At 46.0% G+C, this 7,638-nt stretch overlaps 1 protein-coding gene across 1 annotated transcript in view; it reads right to left on the reverse strand.

The window, feature by feature from the left end:
• CLDN2 (claudin 2) overlaps positions 1-2,941 on the reverse strand; it is a 12,304-nt gene extending 9,363 nt beyond the window's left edge. The window contains exon 1 of the mRNA XM_027845570.1: positions 2,873-2,941. The gene's annotated coding sequence lies outside the window, so the exon portion shown is untranslated. The remainder of the gene's footprint in view (positions 1-2,872) is intronic.
• Positions 2,942-7,638: the final 4,697 nt, after the last annotated feature.

Consider the following 7,638-nt stretch of genomic DNA (forward strand, 5'->3'; position numbering starts at 1 on the left):
CATGGATCTCAGTCAGCTCTCCTTGGAGTCAGTGAGAGCCATAGAAAATAGATCGTCAAAGGTGGAAGGGCCTTCAGAGGTCCTCCATCCCAACTCCATCTCCTTTATTATTCATCTTTGACTCTTCCCTTTCCCCCAAGCTCCACAGCCAATCATTTGCTAAGTCCTATTGATTTTCTCCTATCTGCCCTCATCACGGCCTCTCTACAAGTTTTCTTGGAACAGTAGATAAAGCCATTAAACTTTGAACCAGGAGATCTGGGTTCAAAGTCTGCCTCATACACTTAGTAGCTATATGAACCTCGCCATGCCTCAATTTCCTCCTCTGTAAAATGAAGGATTGGATTTGAAGACTCCCCCGCCTAGTTCAGGCCGTCATCACTCTTGGCCTGTGCTATTATAGTAGCTCCCCCTTCCCACCTAATTACATATAAACACAATTTTAAACATTCATTTAAAAAAATTTTGAGTTCCAAATTTTCTCCCTCCCTCCTGCCCCTTCCCCCTTCCTGAAACAGTAAGCAATTTAATATGGGTTATACATGTGCAATCATGTAAAACATCTCCATATTAGTCATGTTGTGAAAGAAAACACATATCAAAAAAAAAAAAAGAAAAATATAGCATGCTTCGATCTGTATTCAGACTCCATCCATTCTTTCTCTGGAGGTGGATAGGATTTTTCATCATGAGTCCTTTGGAACTGTCCTGGATCATTGTATTACTGAGAAGAGCTAAGTCATTCACAGTTGATCATCACGCAGTATTTGCAGTGGTTTCCTAATTGGTCTCTCTAGCCACCCCAGTCCATCCTCCAATCAGTTGGGTGAAGTTCTGATCAGGTCACTGCTGTGCTCAATAACATGCAATGGCTCCCTATTCCATCCAGGATCAAATATGAACTCCTACATCAGACACCTAAAGCCTTTTATGACCCGACTCCAACCTACCTTTCCAGGCTTATTATATATTCTTTCCCTCCTACAGTCAAACTGGACTTTTTGTTGCTCCTCACATATGACACGTCATCCCCCATCTCTGGGCCTTTGCACAGGCTGTACCCCATGCCTAGAACATACTCCCTTCTTTGTCATGGAATCTCTAGTTTCCTTCAAAGTTCAGCTCCAGCATCATGAAACAGATAAAATAATACGAGGCTTTTCCTGATTCCCTCTCACCTCTACACACATACACACGTGCACACGTGCACACGCATACACACTCCCCAATGCCTTCCCTCAACCATTTTTGGGGGGTAGGCATGGAAATTAGGCCTATGACTTATCCTTAGAAAGGCATCAAGGTATAGTGGATACTTGGGGTACTTGGGGTATTTGGGGTTTTGCTAATCAGGGTTCAAATCCCGCTTAACACATTTCCTATTTATGTGACCTTGAACAAACTTCTTCCCCTCTCTGGGCCTCAGTTTCCTCATCTGTAAAATGAGGGAATTGGACCTGATGCTTTCTAAGGTCCCCCTTAGCTCTAATTCTATGATCCAATGATCTCATTTTATTGTTATAGGGAAGTCCCAGTGAGGAAACTTCCTTCACCAATACAGATCGCGACCCGCTCCAGAAGTCACACGTAGTCTTGGAGTTACCTGGGGCACTGAGACGTTACTGCTTGCTCCTTAAGGACAGAGAATGTTGCCATTTGTGGCCATGTCCCAAGTGACTAGTACGGTGCTGGTCACATGGGAAGAGTTTAACAAATACTTGTTGATTCATTGACAGAGAAAGAAATTAAGTCCTAGAGAGGATATGCTCACAAAGCAAGTTAATGGCAGAGCTAGGAGGAGATCCCAGGGCTCCTGAGTCCAGGCCAGAGCTCTTTCTTTCCAGCCTCCCTAGGTCTGTCCCCCATCTCCCAGGTGCAAACACACCACCTAAGGCATTCCAGAAGCAGCTTCCTTCCAGGATTACCTTCCTAACTCTTTCCTAAACACCAGCTCTGCCTAGGAATTACCAGAGTGTCCTCAATCTACAGCTGGGGCGGTCCTCTGAGACCTTTTAGAACAAACCCTCCTGAGGCAACTGAAGACCAGAGTGGGCAAGACAGTTGCCTAAGTTAATGGGGCCAGTAAACAGCAAAGCCAGGACTCCAGCCCAGCTTTGGGGATTCCAAATCCCGTGTACCAAACTGGCTCCCTAAGGCCTTGGGTCTGCCTGCAAAGTCAATACTCCCAAATGTGAGCCACTAGATTTCCACCATGCCCCCAGACAGCTTCTAGCCACACTTCAATGGGGAAGGAAAGGGGAAGGGAAGGGGAAGGAGGAAAGGGATGGGGGAAGGGGTAGGGGAGGGGAAAGGGGGGGAAGGAGAGGAGGAAGGGGAAGGGAAGAGAGGAATAAAAGAAGAAAGGAATGAAAGGAGGGAGGGAGGAAGAGAGAAGGAAAAGAGAGGAAGAAAAGGAAGAAAGATAAGAAAAATAGAGTCTTCTTTGAAAGGGAATGGGAAAGAAAGGAAGAAAGGAGAGAAGGAAGGAAGAAGGGAAGAAAGGAAGGAAGGGAAGGAGTGAGGAAAGGAAAGAAGAAAGGAAAGGAGGGAAGGAGGGAGAGAAAGAAGGAAGAAGGGAAGGAAGGAAGAAAGGAAAGGAGGGAAGGAAGAGGGAAAGAAAAAGAAGGAAAGAAAGGAAAGGAGAAGAATTGTAAGGTCAAAAATGTATAGATTTTAGAGTTACAAGGGAGAGAAGGAAGAGGGAGAGAAAGGGCAAGAAGGAAGGAAAAGACAGGAAAGAAAGGAGGGAGGAAGGGAGATAGGAAGCTGGACAAAGAAGGTCTGTTCTGGAGGAAGGAAGGCAGCCAGGGCCAGGGAGCCCACTCAGAGGGCCAGGGAGCCCACTCAGAGGGCCAGGGCTGGGGATACTTACTGAGCTGGTCCAGGTTGGTTGTGGGGCCCAGCTGGCCAGGGCAGCCTCCTCAAGCTCCCAAGGGCTTTCTGCTCCTCAGAGGAGGAGGCCAGAGCTGGGATGTAGGATTTCCAAATGTTAGCCACAGCTTTGCAAATCCATGTGCTAATCTTCACCTTGGGTCAGAGACTTGTTCCACCTCCGAATTAAAGCCCAGGAGGCCTGGCCAGGTTGGGGCATTTAGCCAGCTTCCCCAAACAATGAGGTTTTTTTGGGGGGTTAGTTGATTAGGAAAGTTCCAGTGGGGGCGGGTGGGAGGGGGGTCTGTATGGCTCCTTCTGTGGGCAGAGGAGGGAGGTGGAGGAGAGGCAGGAACACGAGGATCAAACTGGGAATGTTCTCACTTTGAGGGGCAGTGGGAGGCCACAGAGGGCCCAGGTTACAGCCAAAGATGGGGTTCCGGAGCCCATGGAAGGACTAGGTGTCCAGGGGTCCCCCTCCCATCTCTTAGCCTTCCATACTTGATGGCTGTGCATACAATGGAGAGAGTATTGGCTCTAGGGAACAGGTATTAATCAAGTGCCTATTGTGTGCCGACACTGAGCTAAGCACTGGGGATACAAATACAAGCAAAAAGCAAGCCAGTCCCTGCCCTCAAAGAGCTTATATTCTGACGGGAAGACAATACATAAAAGGAAATTGAAAAGGAGGGGGCATGGTGGTGAAATTGGGAGAGTCAGAAGCACAAACAGGAGGAGAATGAAGTATGAGTGACCTAGGCTCATCCCTCAAATGGAGCTCCAGCTCTCCCCCTAAGGAACTCACCAGTTACATAGTGGATAGAGCCCTAGGCCTGGAGTCAGGAAGACCTGAATTCAAATCCTTCGGCAGACACTTACTAGCTATGTGACTCTGAAGAATTCACTTAACCTCTGTCTGCCTCAGTTTCCTCAACTATAAAATGGGGATAATAGCATCTACCTCCTAGGTTTGTTGTGATGATCAAATGAGGTATTTGTAAAGCACTTAGCACAGGGTTTGTCACATAGTAGGTGCTTAATAAATACTTGTTGCCTAAAAGCAATGTAGCCAAGATTAGAAGGAAAGCAGAAAATTGGGGAAAACATTTTAGATAGTTTCTCGGATAAAGGCTTATATCTCAAATATATAGACAACTGAGTCAAATTTATAAGAATGTGAGTCATTCTGTTGCAGTCTGAGATGCTGAGACCCCTCAAAGACTACAGGACGGGGTCGTCTGGAATGAATTCACAGACTCAAGCATTCTTTGAGTCAAGTTGGCAAAAATTTATTGTTAAGCTTTTCAGCGGGCAAGGATTCTTAAGGAACCTGCGAGAGACTGAGGATGGAGCTAGGGTTTATATGGAAAAGGGCAATGGGAAAGGAATGCCAGGGATACTGATTAGGTAATCCAAAGGGCCAGGTGTCTTTGGGAGCCATGGATGGGAAAGTGTAGGGAGTATACCAGACAGGGAGGGAGATGTCAGAGGCATGGATCTTGGGAATCTGGCAGGAGGAAGAGTCCTTGGGCCAGCCAAGGACAAAACTCCTTGGGCCAGATAAGACACCCCTCTCTCTCTGTCCTGATTAGAGAATGCTCTGTAACAAGGGAAAGTTTTCTCACAAGATAGGCGCTTACTAAGGAATTGGGAGGCTTCCAGAGACATAATCTGAGGGCTAGGGGCAGCCCAGCACTCTCACCCAGCTTTGTGTAGCTGCACCAGGGAGAGAGATAAGGGTCTTGCTGGGGCCCACTCGTGAATAATTGCTATGCACAGTGTCCTTGGGCTGGAGAATGATTGTCAGAGACAGTGTTTCTGAGACTAGGGAGAAATTGGGGTCCAAGGACAAGCACAAGCACCCAAACACAAGCACCCAAGCACCCTATCAATTCCCCAATTGATAAATGGTCAAATGATATGAACAGGCAGTTTTTGGATGAAGAAATCAAAGCTATCCATTGCCATATGAAAAAATGCTCTAAATCACTATTGATCAGAGAAATGCAAATTGAAACAACTGGAGATGTCATTTTACACCTATGAGATTGGTTAAAATGATAGAAGGGGAAAATGACAAATGTTAGAGGGATGTGGAAAAGTTGGGATAATAATGCATAGTTGGTGGAACTGTGAAGTGATCTAACCATTTTGGAGAACAATATGGAATTATGCCCAGAGTTATAAAACTGTGTATACCCTTTGACCCAGCAATAACACTATTGGGTCTGTTTTCCGAGGTGGTCAGGGAAAAAGGAAAAGAACCTATATGTTCTAAAACAGGACTTCTTAAGTTTTTTCCACTCATGACCCCTTCAGTGCTTCTTAATAAATCTAAAGTACTTATAGCAGCTCTTTCTGTGATGGCAAAGAACTGGAAAATGAGGGGATGCCCATCAATTGGGGAATGATTGAACAAGCTGTGGTATATTGTGATAGACCCTCCGTTAGGGACCCTGGGGCACCACGCCCTGGGGCCTCTGGCTCAGCTTCCCCTAACGGCTGTTACAACACCCTGGGTGAAATCCTCAAGGGTGGGGTGCAACATCCTGTTCTGTAAATGACCTGCTCCCTTCCCGGCACCCCACCGGACCCTGTTCCCTTCCCGGCACCCCACCGGACCCTGTTCCCTTCCCGGCACCCCACCGGACCCTGTTTTGTAACCGGACAGTATAAATATCTCAGATGAAACCCTCGGTGGTACGGCCCCTGGGATGCACGCCTGGGGTCCGTCGCCGGCCGGCTCAAATAAACGCGCTCTCAATTAAAGTCAATTGGGTGTGATGCTCTGATTTCTCTCGGGCGTCCAGTTCAATATGAACGTAATGGAATACTATTGTGCTATAAGAAATGATGAGCAGGTTGATTTTAGAAAAACATGGAAAGACTTGTATGAAATAATGAAGAGTGAAATGAGCAGAACCAGGAGAACATTGTACACAGTAACAGTAACATTATTTTAAGAACAATTTTGAACAACTAAATTATTCTGAATATTATAAATACTCAAATCAACTACAAAGGACCTATGAAGGAAGATGCTATCCACCTCCACAGAAAGAACTGATAAATAGAAGTATGTATAGTGTGGTTTTATACACACACACACACACACACATCTGTGTCAAATGGTGGCCTTCTCTAGTGCAGGGTGGGAAGGGGGTGAGGGAGACGGTTCAGAACTTAAAATGTAGCACAAAACAAATCAAAACAAATAAATAAATTGTTGCAACCTTCCCTCCTCTCCTTCAGTTTCCTGTAAAAGGAAGGGGTTGGATTAGATAGTTTCTGAGATTCCTCCCAGTTCCAGAGCCATGAGCCTTTGTGTGACCTTGGGCAAATCACTTCCCAATCCTGAGCCTCAGTTTCCTCCTTTGTCAAATGAATGCATTGGACCAGAGGGCCTCTGAGGTCCCTTGTGGCTCTAGATGAATGAATGAATGAATGAATGAATGAATGAACAAATGAATTAAAAAGCAATTATTACGTACCTGCTATGTGTCAGACCCAGTGCTAAGTGCTGGGGACACAATTACAAACATGAGACAGTCCCTGTTTTTAGAGAACTTACATTCTAATAGTTGGAGATAACACACACACAAGGGAGTCAGGGTCAGGTAAGGACATTAGAGTTAGGAAGTCACCAAGATACTGCCAGGAGCCATAGGAAAAGCCATTATCACTGACCTTTCCAAAAGCAATGAGACTGTTCATTTGATTCCTGTGCCCAGAGCCAGAAGTAGAAAGCTTTGGCAGGGAGAAGACTTGAGGGGAGGGGAATTACAGGTTTCCATGGCTGGATAACATCTGAAGCATGGTCTTTGGCCAGCTCTCTATCTATATTTGTATCTATGTCTATGTCCATGTCTATGTCTGTGTCTATGTCTATGTCTGTATCTATATCTGTATCTATATCTATCTACCTACCTATCTATAAGCTTAGGTGAGTTTGTACTCCAGTCCAGTCATTTTTTCAGTCATGTCTGACTCTTCATGACCCCATTTGGAGTTTTCTTGGCAGAGATACTGGAGTGGTTTGCCATTTCCTTCTTCAGCTCATTTTATAGATGAGGAAACTGAAACAAACAGGATTAAGTGACTTGCCCAGGATCACACAGCAAGTAAGTATCTGAGGCCAGGTTTGAACTCAGGTCTTCCTGATGCCAAGCCCACCACCTAGCTGTCCTGTATTCTTTCCCTCATCAATCAAAGCAGCCCAGCCCCAGTATTTAAGGGCTATTCCAGGCATTAAATGGACTCTGAGGTTAGTAACTGATAGATGGTCCTTTATGAGGCACTACTCTGGCATCTGGGGCCCAGAGGGCCTGGCTTGGAGTCCCAGCTGTTTGACCTTGGGGGAGATCTTTCCCATTCCTGGGCTTCCATTTCCTGCCCTGTCAAAGGAGAAGGGGAGCAGATTAGGTTAGATGGTTACCAAGGTCCGTTCTCTCTTCAGAAAAAGTCACAGGCAGAATCATAGATTGAGAGCTAGAAGGCATCTTAAGGGCATCAAGACCAGGTCCCTCATTTTACAGAGGAGGAAACTGAAACACAGAGAGGTGATTGACTTGCCCAGGGTCAAATAGCTAGTAAACATCTGAGGTGGGATTTAAACCCTGGTCTTCCTGACTCTCAAGTCCAAGCTGAATGGCCCCATTCAAAAGCCACAGTATGTTCAGGTTGTCTCCTGGGGTCCAACTCGGCAACAGTCTGGAGCTAGCCTCTTTTAGAGATTAAAGTCCGTTGGCAGGTGGTGAGGAATTGGAA

Source organism: Vombatus ursinus, unplaced genomic scaffold (assembly GCF_900497805.2).
Source record: "Vombatus ursinus unplaced genomic scaffold, bare-nosed wombat genome assembly UNPS02014982.1, whole genome shotgun sequence".
Taxonomy (NCBI): domain Eukaryota; kingdom Metazoa; phylum Chordata; class Mammalia; order Diprotodontia; family Vombatidae; genus Vombatus; species Vombatus ursinus.